Source organism: Bombina bombina, chromosome 1 (genome assembly GCF_027579735.1).
Source record: "Bombina bombina isolate aBomBom1 chromosome 1, aBomBom1.pri, whole genome shotgun sequence".
Taxonomy (NCBI): domain Eukaryota; kingdom Metazoa; phylum Chordata; class Amphibia; order Anura; family Bombinatoridae; genus Bombina; species Bombina bombina.
Window position 1 is genome coordinate 222,455,624 of NC_069499.1, and position 17,693 is coordinate 222,473,316.

A 17,693-nucleotide genomic window follows, 5' to 3' on the forward strand; every position below is an offset into this window, starting at 1 on the left:
GCCCCAAAGCATGATGTTGCCACCCCCATACTTCACAGTAGGTATGATGTTCTTTGGTTTCAACTCAGCATTCTCTCTCCTCCAAACACGACGAGTTGTGTTTCTACCAAACAGTTCTACTTTGGTTTTATCTGACCATATGACATTCTCCCAATCCACTTCTAGATCATCCAAATGCTCTCTAGCATACTTCAGATGGGCCCGGAGATGTACTGGCTTAAGCAGGGGGACACGTCTGGCACTGCAGGATCTGATTCCCTGGTGGCGTAGTGTGTTACTGATGGTAGCCTTTGTTACGTTGGTCCCAGCTCTCTGCAGGTCATTCACTAGGTCCCCCCGTGTGGTTCTGGGATGTTTGCTCACAGTTCTTGTGATCATTTTGACCCCACGGGGTGAGATCTTGCGTGGAGCCCCAGATCGAGGGAGATTATCAGTGGTCTTGTATGTCTTCCATTTTCTAATTATTGCTCCCACAGTTGATTTCTTCACACCAAGCTGCTTGGCTATTGCAGATTCAGTCTTCCCAGCCTAGTGCAGTTCTACAATTTTGTTTCTGATGTCCTTCGACAGCTCTTTGGTCTTCACCATAGTGAAGTTTGGAGTGTGACTGTTTGAGGTTGTGGACAGGTGTCTTTTATACTGATAACAAGTTCAAACAGGTGCCATTAATACAGGTAATGAGTGGAGGACAGAGGAGCCTCTTAAAGAAGAAGATACAGGTCTTTGAGAGCCAGAAATCTTGCTTGTTTGTAGGTGACCAAATACTTATTTTCCACCATAATATGCAAATAAATTCTTTCCAAATCATACAATGTGATTGTCTGGATTTGTTTCCACATTTTGTCTCTCATAGTTGAGGTATTCCTATGATGAAAATTACAGGCCTCTCTCATCTTCTTAAGTGGGAGAACTTGCACAATTGGTGGCTGACTAAATACTTTTTTGCCCCACTGTATGTGTAGCCATTAAAGCTTGGGATGTTTGAGGAGAGAATTGTGGTAATGCCTAAACAGCATCATCCTAAGAGACATGAGGCTTAGAAACAATCATTTTACTTTTAACTTAATGCTAAAAAACATAATCTAAATAGAGGACCAGAATTGCCAAATAAAAAAAACAATTCAAACCCCAGTACACGAAAAGCATACTGTATATGCATAGGAACAGACCCTTGTTCCAAAAACGTGAGAACATTTAAGTCTTTTCTTAATAAGAAAATAAACCTACTGTCACTTTAAATATACTAGTAAAAAATCAGAATGTCAAACAAAGTGGAGACTGTAGCTTTAAGCTTTTTTTAAAAAAAACTACAAGCATTGCAACTTAAAAATAATACATGAATTATAATTTGACTGACTGACTTCTTATGATTTAAGACAGTCTAAATAAGGAGTAGCACATACTGGATACAGCTGCAGAACATAGTCGGATAAAGTAGAGACATGACGTTCTGACGCCCGTATGCAATATATAGGACGGCATGTAAAAACACGGGTTGAACAAAAAAACATAGCATGTCACTGTATGGCCATCCAGGAAGTACCCTATCCTCACCTACTTAGAGCCGTGGCACAGCCAACTGACTGACAATCCCTCTAAGCTAATCGTTTTCCGTTTATGCATAAAGCGAGTTCTGTAGTCGACTTCATGCTTCGTTCAATGTAGCAGTGTCTTGGACCGAGAATGTCGAAGCAGGAGGCGGGGTCAAGATCGGGCTCACAAATAACTAAAAATGGTGTCGCTCTTGAAGAAAGGAGGTGAAGATACAAAACAGTGCAAGGAAAAGAAGTGTGCAGCTTGCATTTTCACTTCATAGACAACCGCCAGATAAATTATATAAGGCCCTTGACGATCTTGCCCTACACAAACCTTGTTCTGGTCTCCCGTTTCCCAAACTGATAGTTGACCACCGACTACAGTGGTATATAACATAACAGCCGATACAGAGCAAAAGGGGGAAAAATAAAAACGTTAGAAAATGTATTCTTAAATTATAAAATACAGCCTCAGGGGATGAGTCCTACAAAAAGGAATTAACCCCACATGTCTCACACATATTAGTAAAGTGCCTGCCACTACCTTAAACATCCTTTCCCAAAAGGATTAAAATGTCCCAAATACTACAGGATTATTATTTTAGCCAGAACAATACAGACTTCCAAAAATGAAGAAGCATATATGTGCATTCACTTCTTTTTAGTGCAAGTCTCCATCCTAGAAGACAAAAGCACTTACCTGTAGTCTAGCTGTCCGGCAGGAGGACAGCTCACATTGTATGAAAGGACGCCACTCCTTACAGAGACCTATGGAACAAAAGATAGAATAGAGTAAACCTACTCTGACTTTCTATACTAGGGCAACCAACATGTTAGGGAAACGCAGGGAGGCCCACCTCACAAGTTCCTAACTGCTTTAAAGCCACCACTACCCTACTGAAGAGATTAACATGGACTACGGCTAGAACCAAAAATCTTGCTTGTAGCGAAAGAAGTCAATTTTTCTTCAGACACCAAAACTTCACCTCCTCGATTGACAAAGGCAAAGAGAATGACTGGGGTTTGTGGGAAGGGGAGTAATACTTAACAGCTTTGCTATGGTGCTCCTTGCCTCCTCCTGCTGGCCAGGAGTAATATTCCCACTAGTAATTGATGACGTTATGGACTCACCATATCTTACGAAAGAAATAAAGATGCTGCTATATTCATTTTCTTCTGTTAAGTGTGATCAGTCCACGGGTCATCATTACTTCTGGGATATTACTCCTCCCCAACAGGAAGTGCAAGAGGATTCACCCAGCAGAGCTGCATATAGCTCCTCCCCTCTACGTCACTCCCAGTCATTCTCTTGCACCCAACGACTAGATAGGATGTGTGAGAGGACTATGGTGATTATACTTAGTTTTATATCTTCAATCAAAAGTTTGTTATTTTAAAATAGCACCGGAGTGTGTTATTATCTCTCTGGCAGAGTTTGAAGAAGAATCTACCAGAGTTTTTGTTATGATTTTAGCCGGAGTAGTTAAGATCATATTGCTGTTTCTCGGCCATCTGAGGAGAGGTAAACTTCAGATCAGGGGACAGCGGGCAGATGAATCTGCATAGAGGTATGTAGCAGTTTTTATTTTCTGACAATGGAATTGATGAGAAAATCCTGCCATACCGATATAATGTCATGTATGTATACTTTACACTTCAGTATTCTGGGGAATGGTACTTCACTAGAATTACACTGTAAGAAATACATAAAGCTGTTTAATAACTAGAGATTATGTTTAACGTTTTTGCTGGAATGTAAAATCGTTTTCATTTGCTGAGGTACTGAGTGAATAAATGTTTGGGCACTATTTTTCCACTTGGCAGTTGCTTAATCTGTTTTCTGACAGTTTCTGTTCTCCCTCACTGCTGTGTGTGAGGGGGAGGGGCCGTTTTTTTGGCGCTTTTACTATGCATCAAATATTTCAGTCAGCAACTCATTGTATTCCCTGCATGATCCGGTTCATCTCTACAGAGCTCAGGGGTCTTCAAAACTTATTTTGAGGGAGGTAATTTCTCTCAGCAGAGCTGTGAGAATTATAGTTTGACTGAGATAAAAAACGTTTATTCTGTAATTTGTTTCCTGCTTTCAGAATTTGTTATCTTGCTAATGGGATTAAACCTTTGCTAAAGTTGTGTTGTTTACAAGGATTGAGGCTATAACTGTTTCAATTTATTAATTTTCAACTGTCATAGATCTTCTGTGCTTCTTAAAGGCACAGTACGTTTTAATATTATTCTAATTGAATTGTATTTCCAAGTTGCAAGTTTATTTGCTAGTGTGTTAAACATGTCTGATTCAGAGGATGATACCTGTGTCATTTGTTGCAATGCCAAAGTGGAGCCCAATAGAAATTTATGTACTAACTGTATTGATGCTACTTTAAATAAAAATCAATCTGTACAAATTGAACAAATTTCACCAAACAACGAGGGGAGAGTTATGCCGACTAACTCGCCTCACGTGTCAGTACCTACATCTCCCGCTCAGAGGGAGGTGCGTGATATTGTAGCGCCGAGTACATCTGGGCGGCCATTACAAATCACATTACAGGATATGGCTACTGTTATGACTGAGATTTTGGCTAAATTACCAGAACTAAGAGGTAAGCGTGATCACTCTGGGGTGAGAACAGAGTGCGCTGATAATATTAGGGCCATGTCAGACACTGCGTCACAGGTGGCAGAACATGAGGACGGAGAACTTCATTCTGTGGGTGACGGTTCTGATCCAAACAGACTGGATTCAGATATTTCAAATTTTAAATTTAAACTGGAAAACCTCCGTGTATTACTAGGGGAGGTGTTAGCGGCTCTGAATGATTGTAACACAGTTGCAATACCAGAGAAAATGTGTAGGTTGGATAAATATTTTGCGGTACCGACGAGTACTGAGGTTTTTCCTATACCTAAGAGACTTACTGAAATTGTTACTAAGGAGTGGGATAGACCCGGTGTGCCGTTCTCACCCCCTCCGATATTTAGAAAAATGTTTCCAATAAACGCCACCACAAGGGACTTATGGCAAACGGTCCCTAAGGTGGAGGGAGCAGTTTCTACCTTAGCTAAGCGTACCACTATCCCGGTGGAGGATAGCTGTGCTTTTTCAGATCCAATGGATAAAAAGTTAGAGGGTTACCTTAAGAAAATGTTTGTTCAACAAGGTTTTATATTGCAACCCCTTGCATGCATTGCGCCGATCACGGCTGCAGCGGCATTCTGGATTGAGTCTCTGGAAGAGAACATTGGTTCAGCTACTCTGGACGACATTACGGACAGGCTTAGAGTCCTTAAACTAGCTAATTCATTCATTTCGGAGGCCGTAGTACATCTTACTAAACTTACGGCGAAGAATTCAGGATTCGCCATTCAGGCACGCAGGGCGCTGTGGCTAAAATCCTGGTCAGCTGATGTTACTTCTAAGTCTAAATTGCTTAATATACCTTTCAAAGGGCAGACCTTATTCGGGCCCGGGTTGAAAGAGATTATCGCTGACATTACAGGAGGTAAAGGCCATGCCCTGCCTCAGGACAAAGCCAAAGCCAAGACTAGACAGTCTAATTTTCGTTCCTTTCGTAATTTCAAAGCAGGAGCAGCATCAACTTCCTCTGCACCAAAACAGGAAGGAGCTGTTGCTCGCTACAGACAAGGCTGGAAACCTAACCAGTCCTGGAACAAGGGCAAGCAGACTAGGAAACCTGCTGCTGCCCCTAAAACAGCATGAATTGAGGGCCCCCGATCCGGGATCGGATCTAGTGGGGGGCAGACTTTCTCTCTTCGCCCAGGCTTGGGCAAGAGATGTTCAGGATCCCTAGGCGCTAGAGATAATATCTCAGGGATACCTTCTGGACTTCAAATACTCTCCTCCAAGAGAGAGATTTCATCTGTCAAGATTGTCAACAATCCAGACAAAGAAAGAGGCGTTTCTACGCTGCGTACAAGAGCTCTTGTTAATGGGAGTAATCCATCCAGTTCCACGATCAGAACAGGGACAGGGGTTTTACTCAAATCTGTTTGTGGTTCCCAAAAAAGAGGGAACTTTCAGACCAATCCTGGACTTAAAGATCCTAAACAAATTCCTAAGAGTTCCATCGTTCAAGATGGAGACTATTCGGACAATTTTACCTATGATCCAAGAAGGTCAGTACATGACCACTGTAGATTTAAAAGATGCTTACCTTCACATACCGATTCACAAAGATCATTATCGGTACCTAAGGTTTGCCTTCCTAGACAGGCATTACCAGTTTGTGGCTCTTCCATTCGGATTGGCTACAGCTCCAAGAATCTTCACAAAGGTTCTGGGTGCTCTTCTGGCGGTACTAAGACCGCGGGGAATCTCGGTAGCTCCTTACCTAGACGACATTCTGATACAAGCTTCAAGCTTTCAAACTGCCAAGTCTCATACAGAGTTAGTGCTGGCATTTCTAAGGTCACATGGATGGAAGGTGAACGAAAAGAAAAGTTCACTCGTTCCACTCACAAGAGTTCCCTTCCTGGGGACTCTTATAGATTCTGTAGAAATGAAGATTTACCTGACAGAGGACAGGCTAACAAGACTTCAAAGTGCTTGCCGCACCCTTCATTCCATTCAACACCCGTCAGTGGCTCAATGCATGGAGGTAATCGGCTTAATGGTAGCGGCAATGGACATAGTACCCTTTGCACGCTTACACCTCAGACCACTGCAACTGTGCATGCTAAGTCAGTGGAATGGGGATTACTCAGACTTATCCCCTTCTCTGAATCTGGATCAAGAGACCAGAAATTCTCTTCTATGGTGGCTTTCTCGGCCACATCTGTCCAGGGGGATGCCATTCAGCAGACCAGACTGGACAATTGTAACAACAGACGCCAGCCTTCTAGGTTGGGGTGCCGTCTGGAATTCTCTGAAGGCTCAGGGACAATGGAGTCAGGAGGAGAGTCTCCTGCCAATAAACATTCTGGAATTGAGAGCAGTTCTCAATGCCCTCCTGGCTTGGCCCCAGTTGACAACTCGGGGGTTCATCAGGTTTCAGTCGGACAACATCACGACTGTAGCTTACATCAACCATCAGGGAGGGACAAGAAGCTCCCTAGCTATGATGGAAGTATCAAAAATAATTCGCTGGGCAGAGTCTCACTCTTGCCACCTGTCAGCAATCCACATCCCGGGAGTGGAGAACTGGGAGGCGGATTTCTTAAGTCGTCAGACTTTTCATCCGGGGGAGTGGGAACTTCATCCGGAGGTCTTTGCCCAAATACTTCGACGTTGGGGCAAACCAGAGATAGATCTCATGGCGTCTCGACAGAACGCCAAGCTTCCTCGTTACGGGTCCAGATCCAGGGATCCAGGAGCAGTCCTGATAGATGCTCTGACAGCACCTTGGGACTTCAGGATGGCTTACGTGTTTCCACCCTTTCCCGTTGCTTCCTCGATTGATTGCCAGAATCAAACAAGAGAGAGCATCAGTGATTCTAATAGCACCTGCGTGGCCACGCAGGACTTGGTATGCAGACCTGGTGGACATGTCATCCTGTCCACCTTGGTCTCTACCTCTGAAACAGGACCTTCTGATACAGGGTCCCTTCAAACATCAAAATCTAACTTCTCTGAAGCTGACTGCTTGGAAATTGAACGCTTGATTTTATCAAGACGTGGGTTTTCTGAGTCAGTTATTGATACCTTAATACAGGCTAGGAAACCTGTTACCAGAAAGATTTACCATAAGATATGGCGTAAATACCTATATTGGTGTGAATCCAAAGATTACTCTTGGAGTAAGGTTAGGATTCCTAGGATATTGTCTTTTCTACAAGAAGGTTTAGAAAAGGGTTTATCTGCTAGTTCTTTAAAGGGACAGATCTCAGCTCTGTCCATTCTGTTACACAAACGTCTGTCAGAAGTTCCTGACGTCCAGGCTTTTTGTCAGGCTTTGGCCAGGATTAAGCCTGTGTTTAAAACTGTTGCTCCACCATGGAGTTTAAACCTTGTTCTTAATGTTTTACAGGGCGTTCCGTTTGAACCCCTTCATTCCATTGATATAAAGTTGTTATCTTGGAAAGTTCTATTTTTAATGGCTATTTCCTCGGCTCGAAGAGTCTTTGAATTATCAGCCTTACATTGTGATTCTCCTTATTTGATTTTTCATTCGGATAAGGTAGTCCTGCGTACTAAACCTGGGTTCTTACCTAAGGTAGTTACTAACAGGAATATCAATCAAGAGATTGTTGTTCCTTCTTTATGCCCAAATCCTTCTTCAAAGAAGGAACGTCTACTGCACAACCTGGATGTAGTCCGTGCTCTAAAATTTTACTTACAGGCAACTAAGGAATTTCGACAAACGTCTTCTCTGTTTGTCATTTACTCTGGGCAGAGGAGAGGTCAAAAAGCTTCCGCTACCTCTCTTTCTTTTTGGCTTCGTAGCATAATTCGTTTAGCTTATGAGACTGCTGGACAGCAGCCTCCTGAAAGAATTACAGCTCATTCTACTAGAGCTGTGGCTTCCACTTGGGCCTTCAAGAATGAGGCCTCTGTTGAACAGATTTGCAAGGCTGCAACTTGGTCTTCGCTTCATACTTTTTCCAAATTTTACAAATTTGACACTTTTGCTTCATCAGAGGCTATTTTTGGGAGAAAGGTTCTTCAGGCAGTGGTTCCTTCTGTATAAAGAGCCTGCCTATCCCTCACGTCATCCGTGTACTTTTGCTTTGGTATTGGTATCCCAGAAGTAATGATGACCCGTGGACTGATCACACTTAACAGAAGAAAACATAATTTATGCTTACCTGATAAATTCCTTTCTTCTGTAGTGTGATCAGTCCACGGCCCGCCCTGTTTTTAAGGCAGGTAAATATTTTTTAATTTATACTCCAGTCACCACTTCACCCTTGGCTTTTCCTTTCTCGTTGGTCCTTGGTCGAATGACTGGGAGTGACGTAGAGGGGAGGAGCTATATGCAGCTCTGCTGGGTGAATCCTCTTGCACTTCCTGTTGGGGAGGAGTAATATCCCAGAAGTAATGATGACCCGTGGACTGATCACACTACAGAAGAAAGGAATTTATCAGGTAAGCATAAATTATGTTTTTTTTAATAAAAAACACTAAACAGTATTTTGGGGGCATTTGGGGAACATTTATAAAATTAACCAGAGATCTGACCTCTGGTTAATTTTATAAGCACTAATTGCTACCATGAGCTAATTTAGCGCTCCACTTGTAATCTAGCCCATAGCTGTTTAAAAAGTGTATTTAAGTATGCACCATACAGCAGCATTTTAAACACATCACTTGCTCAAATTTTAGGTTTCTCACTGAAATTATTTACAAACAGCTTGTGCAATTATGGCACAAATGGTTGTAAATGCTTCTCTGGGATCCCCTTTGTTCAGAAATAGCAGACATATATGACTTTGTTGTTGCTTTCTGGTAATTAGAAGGCCGCTAAATGCTGCTGCGCATCACACGTGTATTATGGCTAGCAGTGAAGGGGTTAATTAGGTAGTTTGTAGGGAGCTTGCAGGGTTAATTTTAGCTATAGTGTAGAGATCAGCCTCCCACCTGACACATCAGACTCCCTGATCCTTCCCAAACAGCTCCCTTCCCTCCCCCACAGCACAATTGTCCCCGCGATCTTAAGTACTGGCAGAAAGTCTACCAGTACTAAAATAAAAGGTTTTTCATGTTTTTAATTTTTTTAGCATATTTACATATGCTGTGGTGTAGCATCCCCCCTTAGCCCCCAACCTCCGTGATCCCCCCCAAAACAGCTCTCTAACCCTCCCCATATGCCTTATTGGCGGCCATATTGGGCACTGGCAGCTGTCTGCTATTATTTCACAGTCAAAAAAGTGTTGTTTTTTTTAAATGTACACTACTGTTACACCAGATATGAGTGGTGGCACTGGGCAAGTGGGCACAGTATACGCTGTGAGCCTGACACACACGCTGGCAGGCAGGCAACTGCAATTCGATTACACAGGAAAAAAAAAAAAAAAAAGCAGACTGATGTTCTAGCCCTAAAAAGGGCTTTTTTGGGTGCTGTCCTTACAACAGAGATCAGATGAGTCCTTCAGGACTGTAGTGGACACTGAATACACTAGCCTAGCTATCGATTTCCCTATTAAATCAGCAGCAGCTACACTGTCCCTCCTCTCACTAAGAATGCAGCTTCCGAATGAATCTAAAATGGATGCTGTCCAGGAGGTGGGAGGGTCTGGGAGGGAGGGTCTGCTGCTGATTGGCTGGAATGTGTCTTCTGACTGTGAGGTACAGGGTCAAAGTTTGCTCAATGATGAGGAATAGGGGGCAGATCGAACATTGCATATGTTCGCCCGCCGTGGCGAACGCGAACATGCTATGTTCGCCGGGAACTATTCGCCGGTGAACTATTCGCGACATCACTACTTGTAACATTTGGAAATGACTCAATTTGTTAATTGCTGACATGATGTAAGCCCCACTTATCTTAGTTTTTTTTTTACATAAAAGTGTTTTGGTGATATTTTCTTGTCATGTTTTTATAGTTATGCTGCATCACATTCAATATATTTAGCATTTGGGTATTATATCCCTTTAATACCACATTTTGCATGTTAGATCTAACATAATAAACATGTGATCTAACCTTATGTAACAAAAATCTATTAGCCTGAATGATTTTTTCTTTTGCCTGGAATTTTTAAAGTGGGGGCTAGCCCCCTTGATTTAATACCTACTATCTTTGTAATTATGTTAGATCTAGCAAAATAACTGACTGATCATACCTGACCGACCAAATATCTATCAAATGTAATAACTTTTTGTTTTTGTTATGGGAGGATAGCACCCCATATTGAATACATAGAAGTTCCTATGGTATAACTATAAATATCACATTTTGCTTGTTAGATCTATCGTAATAAACACTTGATCTAACCGGATCTAACAAAGATCTATTAGCCAAAATTATTTTTTGTCTAAAATTTTGATATTTGGGGGTCAACCCCCCTAATTTACTAACTAATATATATGTAATGATGTTAGATCTAACAAAAACTACTAACTGATCATACCTGATCTGACAAATATCTATTTTGTTACATTTTTTGTTAAGGAGGGACTGATGACAAAGCTAGCCCCCTAAATTACTTTTAACACTGCTTCTTGTATTCTAGATCCAATGAAAACAACAATTTATCAAACCCTGTCTAACAAAGATCTAAAAAACTGAATGACGTTTGTTTTAAAATTTTGAATTGGGGGCTAACCCAGCTAAGGTAAAATTGTTTGGGGTGGTGGGTTTCAAAGGTAGCACATTTCCCAGTGTCTAAGGCAGCACAAGAAGGAATTACATAACCTGCCCAGCATATTATAGACGTTATAAGACTTAGTGGAGCTTAAGCTTCGTGTTAGAGAAAATATTTATTTTTATCCTTAGGTGTAAAAAAACTTTGTACGTTGTGTTATTTGTATCTTAACTTTTTTTTTTTTTTTATTATTGTGAACAAAAGGTGGAAGAATGCTAGAAATGCACTATAACTTGTTTTTCCATAACTAGAAAAAACTATGCTAGATTTCTACCAAAAATAGAAAATTGCCATTCTTTACTAATCCACTTAAATTGCTGTTTTTAGAAGCTGTTCTTTGTGCTATGCCAAAAAATGACATAAATCTGCATATATGTCACACATACAAGATGCCCTTTTATGTTACATTTCTATGTTCACACCATTGTTCCCCTAGGCACATGTTACTCAATTGCTCCTAAGTCACTTTAGAACACGTGTCAAAAAGAAATGACCAATGTCAAGTATTTTTAGTACAATATATTTGCCTTAAAAGAGGCTAAAAACTCTGAGTTTACAGCTAGTGCTGCAGGTCATATGGAAGACAGCAAAGATTAAATGGCAAAGTTGCTTTACTTGACTGGCAAGTCAGGTACCGTGTCGTGTAAATTAACCATAGGTCAACGTCTGCTACGTTGAATGTAACATTTGGCTCTGGTGTATTTAAAATTTTGAGTTAACAATGAAACTATATTCACTAATTTAAAGGGTTGGCAACATAAACATCCACAGGAATTTAGTGGGGAATGGACGGAATAATAATAAAGACAGTAGTCTATAATTCTCATTCCAAAAACTTACATCACTTGAAAATCTTGCAGTAACATCAGAACTGGAAAGGGGTCAAAGTTGTATGCGTAAGTCTGTAACAGTGTGTGTATATATTTTATTAAAATAATATAGCACAGAACTAAATAATAAAAACTACACTTGTGAGCAGATTTTTTGTGCTCCATTGGATTAGCGCTCGAGTGTCACATAATATTTGCAATTGTGTGTCTTATGCTATCTTTAAATGTAATATTCAAATTATGCAAAATTCAAATCAATATATTTGTATCTATTATGTACTTGACATTGGTCATTTCTTTTTGACACATGTTCTAAAGTGACATGAGCAATTGAGTAACGTGTGCCTAGGGGAACAAATGATGTGAACATAGAAATGTCAAATAAAGGGGCATTTTGTGTGTGTGACATATATGCAGATTTATGTCATTTTTTGCATAGCACAAAGAACAGCTTCTAAAAACAGGCTCCCTCTTATGGCCAAACTGTAGAACATCATCATGGAGAGACAGGTTGCAGTCCCAGAATGATGATGTCATCACTTCCTATTTAACTGCCTCAGTCCTGTTTGCCATTGCCCTTGCATTGTCTCTGATCTATCTGTGAGTTCATGTGTTCCCGACTCTGTGTATAACGTGGCTTGTTTGATGTCCCTTCTGTTTCCTGCTCCCTGGCTAGTTCCTGACTTTGTTGATCCTTGTGTTCCTGAGCCCGGCTTGTCTGACTACTTGCTTTGGTTCCTCTTCTGACTATCTGCTCTGGTTTTGACTTCTGGCTTGTCATTTGGTATTTGGACTCATTAAAATTTTTTGTTAATTTTTTAATAAAGGTGCTATTAATTTAGCACTTTACGTCTCTGTCTGGTTCTTTGTACCTTGACTGTCATGTAGTGCATCTTTTAGGTGATGAGTAATTGTGGTGGGGTGCCAATTGGGGGATGAGTCATTCACTTTTTTTCTGGGGGGGGAGTAATGTTGCATTTACATTTATAGAGTTGGAAGCCCATCTCAATGTAGAGGTTAATTATTTTTGATCATTAGGCATAGGAGGCAGTTTGAGTTTGATCGCTGGCAAGCCTCTGTTAATAGCATTTATTCTATGTGTTGAATAGAATATTAATGAATTAATGATAGCATGCACATGAAGAGCACAACTACCATCCTACTGCCAAGGAAATAAGTGTTTCAAAAGCTATACAAAGTCACTCTTTGATCTCTAGATAATAAAACAGGCTTATTTAAAAACAAAACAAAAAAAAAAAAACCTAGATTCCATATAATGTCAAGAAAAAAAAATATATTTATTATTTCTTTAAGTGGCCAAAAATTGAAAAGCCTTTGAAAAATATTATGCTAAATTGTGCTCTAACACATTAGGTTCTGTAATACATTACATGTCAGGTTGCCTTTCTAGTAAAAAAAAAAGCACATATCTAGTATCATTAGTACATAGCCTGTCTAATTGCTTGTTTACTAACACACTGAGAGTCTAGTAGCTTCCCACTAGTATATTTCTTGTCGAGCAATAAGTAGTCTATCTAGTCAAACATTGCTTCATAGTGGAAAGTGACTTTTATAATAATAGACATCCTGTCTAGTAGTGGAACATTTCTCTTTCAGTAATGCGTTTCCTGAATTGCTGCTCTGGTAGCACATTTTATATCTGACAGAACAGTTTTGCTCTAGTAGCAAACTAATGGATTCCTAATGGTGGATTTCTGTAGAGTTTAGTAGTTCATTTAATTGCCCTTTTATAATATATACCCACACTATCTCCTCTGATCTAATGCATTTTGGGCTAGATGACAAGTGGATCACACAAAAAAAAGCACAATAGTGTGCTAACATTACTCAAGTTAAATCAATAGCGCTTTTATTTTTGCACTCATAATACAAGTTGAAAGTAATATATGAGTACTCCAGAGAACGTTTATGGCGCACTAACATCTGGATGTCAGATAAAGCCTTCACATAATACACTTCTATGGGGGTGCACTGAAGAACTAATGTTGGTTATCGCTCAAGCACTAAGCCGAAGGTGCGCTAAGCTGAAGGTCAAATAATTGAGTTCTTCACTTACTTTTAATCTATCTACATATTTTCATACAAATACACATACACACACACACACACACACATATATATATATATATATATACACATACAAGAACACTGCTCTATTGATTGTGCATCACTTGTAATCTAGGCTTTTATCAGCACAATGACTTCCTCTACTTAGCATGCAATTCTCTATAAGAGCCCATAGGTGGCAGTACTTATCAGTGGTACTCATCAGTGGCCTACTATTGCGTGACTACACCCTATACAATATGCTAAAGCAATAAAAATCTGAAACTCTGGCTGCACGCAGGGAATTTTGACCCACTCCTGGCTTCCCTAGATCTCTGTATGGAAAATCCATACAAAATGCATTTAGTACTGACTAGAAAAGAAAAACATAATTCCTCTATTTGCCAAATATTGGGATTCCAGTCTTTCTTTTACTTTTGGGTGGGAGTCGTGGTAAAGATTTGAGATTGGGGAGTGGGAAGTTTGTTATTTTTCTGATTCCACAAATATTCTCAGTCACAGTAACCCAAGAGATGTTGTGGGTTTCTGTTTTGCATGTAAGTTGAGCAGGCTGGTTTCCTCCCTTGTTTGCAAATGTAGCAAGTTCCTTTTTGGTGTTTGGGAATTAGCCAAGAAAGTGCATGCAGATTCCAACTTTGAAATTAACTACTTCATTGCCTGCAACAATTTAAAGTATGAGCCATTCTGTATAACTTAAAGGGACATTAAACCCCCAAATTTTTTTTCATGATTAAGATAGAGCATGCAATTTTAAACAGCTTTCCAATGTACTAATATTATCTAATTTCCTTCATTCTCTTGGTATCCTTTGTTGAAAAAGAGGCAATGTATTACTGGGAGATAGTTCACACATTGGGTGAGCCAATAACATGATTCATATATGTGCAGCCATCAATCCGCAGCTTTTCAGTCTACCTAGGTATCCTTTTCAACAAAGGATACCAAGAAAACAAAACAAATTAATTGATAGAAGTCAGTTGGAAAACAGTTAAAAATGACATACTCTGGGCCCGATCCGATATACAGCGTCGCCCGCAAAAGCCGGGGACGCCGAATTTTGCGTGGGTTTAGTATCCTATATACGGCGTAACCTAGAAGTTACGCTCATATATTTCTGCCTTCGGCCGTAGTTTTTGGCCCATAGGCAGGTATACGAAACCGGCGCAGTTTGGTATCCAATATACAGCGTAAGGACTTACGTGGCGAAAATGGAGAACTCTTACTCCATTTTCACCTCGCCACAAAATGCAGCCGTAGTAAGCCTTACGCTGTCTATTGGAGCCCCGTAACTCCCTAAACTACCTGCCAAATAAAACCTAACACCTAACGCATGCGCAATGTCTATCTACCTGTCAACCGCAATCTGCTAAATAAAACCTAACACCTAACGCATGTGCAATATCTACCTGTCAACCGCGATCCCCCGCCGCAATCCCTAATAAAATATTTAACCCTTAAACCGCCGCTCCCGGACCCCGCCACCACCTACATTAAAAGTATAACCCCCTAATGTGATCCCCCTACACCGTCGCCAGCTACATTACATACCCCCTAATGTGAGCCCCTTACACCGCCGCCATCTATATTACCTTCCCCCTAATGTGAGCCCCTTACACCGCCGCCATCTACATTACCTACCCCCTAATGTGAGCCCCTTACACCGCCGCCATCTATATTACCTACCCCCTAATGTGAGCCCCTTACACCGCCACCATCTATATTACCTACCCCCTAATGTGAGCTCCTACCCTGCCGCCAGCTATATTAAAATTATTAACCCCTAATTTAATCCCCCTACACCGCCGCCAGCTATATTAATTACATTAACCCCTAATTTAATCCCCTATACCGCCGCCAGCTATATTAAATTAATTAACCCCTAATCTAATCCCCCTACACCGCCGCCAGCTATATTAATTACATTAACCCATAATTTAATCCCCCTACACCGCCGCCAGCTATATTAAATACATTAACCCCTAATCTAATCCCCCTAAAGTAATTACCTCTATTACCAGCCCTTAAAAGGGCCTTTTGCGTGACATTGCCCCAAAGTAACAGCTCTATTGCCAGCCCTTAAAAGGGCTTTTTTGCGGGGCATTTCCCCAAAGAAATCAGCTCTTTTACCAGCCCTTAAAAGGGCTTTTTGCGGGGCATTGTCACAAAGAAATCAGCTCTTTTGCATCTAAACTAAATCCCCCTACACCGTCGCCACCTATAATAAATGTATTAACCCCTAATCTAATCCCCCTACACCGCCGCCACCTATATTAAATAGATTAACCCCTAATCTAATCCCCCTACACCGCCGCCACCTATATTAACTATATTAACCCTAATTATATTAGGGTTAATATAGTTAATACAGTATAGTTATTATATTATATATATTAACTATATTAACCCTAATTATATTAGGGTTAATATCGTTATTATATTTTATATATATATATATATATATATATATATATATATATATATATATATATATATTAAGTAGATTTAAATATTCCTATTTAAAATCTAAATACTTACCTATAAAATAAACCCTAAGATAGCTACAATGTAATTAATAATTACATTGTAGCTATTTTAGCATTTATATTTATTTTACAGGTAACTTGGTATTTATTTTAACTAGGTACAATAGATATTAAATAGTTAATAACAAGGTAGGGAGATCTTCAGGGGGGTAGTGTTAGGTTTATTTAAGGAGGGTTTGGGTGGGTTAAGAGTAGGGGTATGTGGGTGGTGGGTAGTGTTGGGGGGTGGTATTGTGTTTTTTTTTTACAGGCAAAAGAGCTGATTTCTTTGGGGCATGCCCCGCAAAAGGCCCTTTTAAGGGCTGGTAAGGTAATAGAGCTGTTAACTTTTTTAATTTAGAATAGGGTAGGGAATTTTTTTTATTTTGGGGGGCTTTATTGTTTTATTAGGGGGCTTAGAATAGGTGTAATTAGCTTAAAAATCTTGTAATCTTTTTTTATTTTTTGTAATTTAGTGGGGGGTTTTTGTAATTTAGTTTAGTTTATTTAATTGTATTTTAGTTTAGATATTTGTAGTTTATTTAATTTATTGATAGTGTAGGTGTATTTGTAACTTAGGTTAGGATTTATTTTACAGGTAAATTGGTAATTATTTTAACTAGGTAGCTATTAAATAGTTATTAACTATTTAATAGCTATTGTACCTAGTTAAAATAAATACCAAGTTACCTGTAAAATAAATATAAACCCTAAAATAGCTACAATGTAATTATTAATTACATTGTAGCTATCTTAGGGTTTATTTTATAGCTAAGTATTTAGATTTAAATAGGAATATTTTAATTAATAATATTAATATTAATTAGATTTATTTTAATAAGAATTTAGTTAGGGATGTTAGAGTTAGATAGAGTTATACTTAAAGGGACACTAAACCTTAAAAATAATGTTATATAATTCTGCACATAGTGCAGAATTATATAACATTATTTAGGTGCTATAGCCATAAACGCCTTTTTTACCTTTTAATTTGCTAAAAATATGGCGCTTTTACAGACCCGCTCTCTGCTGAGCGGGTCTGTTATTTTTAGTCAGCGCATCGGGCCAGCTGTATAGTCACAGCCCGGCCCGACCGCGCCATAGCACTAAGTGCAGCTCGCTCCTGTTAAGCAGATATGAGTGGTGGCTGCTAGCACAGCAATTAACCACAGTATGCTGTGTAAGCCAGACACACAGGCCTGATAGAAAATGAAATTAGATTACACTAGCAAAATGATTTAAAAGTTTTGTTGGTTAAATTTACACTAATGTTAAGCAGATATCAGTGGTGGCACTAATCACAGTATATGCTGTGAGCCTCACACACAGGCTGAAAGCCAGGCAAATGCAAATAAAATACAAGTAATAAAAAAAAAAACGACTGAAGTTATAGCCCTAAAAAGGGCTTTTTGGGGTGCTGTCCTTACAGCAGAGATTAGATGAGTCCTTCAGGA